The sequence below is a fragment of the Vicia villosa genome, linkage group LG6 (assembly GCF_029867415.1).
Source record: "Vicia villosa cultivar HV-30 ecotype Madison, WI linkage group LG6, Vvil1.0, whole genome shotgun sequence".
Lineage (NCBI taxonomy): Eukaryota > Viridiplantae > Streptophyta > Magnoliopsida > Fabales > Fabaceae > Vicia > Vicia villosa.
In genome coordinates this window covers 33422294-33423184 of record NC_081185.1, presented here as the reverse complement: position 1 = coordinate 33423184, position 891 = coordinate 33422294, and the positions used below count along the sequence as shown (strand labels likewise).

The 891-nt window shown below is 26.8% G+C and overlaps 1 non-coding gene across 1 annotated transcript; it reads right to left on the bottom strand.

Annotated features, from left to right (window-relative positions):
- Window positions 1–382: 382 nt before the first annotated feature.
- On the bottom strand, window positions 383–454 carry TRNAT-UGU (transfer RNA threonine (anticodon UGU)). The gene has a single exon. It is a non-coding gene; the product is annotated as a tRNA-Thr (tRNA).
- Window positions 455–891: the final 437 nt, after the last annotated feature.

Here is an 891-nt window from a genome sequence, read left to right as displayed (position 1 = left end):
ACTGTAAGTGTTACTTAGTCAACAACTAATCTAGAGCCATAATGCATTTTTAATCGATTAGATTTTAAGCAATTGAATATGCCAAAGACCCCTTAAAAAACAAGTTAACCTAACAAGTGTCAATATGTGTTTTTAAGGACATTATGAAAATTTTATGACTTAACAACATTTCCTTTTTTTCCTCTCACTCATTATACAAACTAGTCTTTTAGTATTTTGGGTTTAAGATATAGTTAGTATATCTAATGCTTTATGGTACCCTTTAGTAGTAGACACACTAAAATTTTTAAAAAATAAAAACAAAATGTTCAAAAGAAAGTTAAACTGAATTTCTCAACAAAGCGCTAGAATTTCCAAAAATAAATAAAAAGGAAATACAATTTGCCCTCATGCAGGATCGAACTACAGACCTTCAGTTTACAAGACTGACGCTCTACCACTGAGCTATAAGGGCAGATGAAAACAAATTTCAATATTTAAGTATTTTTTTAGTAATTTATAAAGTACCTTAATTTCATATTAATAACTTTTTAACTCATTAAAGAAAGTAAATATTATTAGAAACCAAAAAAAAAAAATTCCATCCATATATTTAATTTTTTTATTAAGTTATCCGGATGAAAATAGAAAGGGAATATAAGTTTATCAAAGTATAATTGTTACCATCAGCAAGGTGATACTTAATGATTTCTTCGTCATCTGTTACTAGAACAACCTCAAGCAGATCTTCGAATAAATGCATTGAACACACATCTTTTTAGAGAATAAATAGAACATTCTTTCCTTTAAACAATTGAAGTTCATTTTGACTAAACCAACACTTGACACCCTCTTATTTTAATAAATTATATTTAAAATCAAACAAACTACCATAATAAAAGAAATCAAATG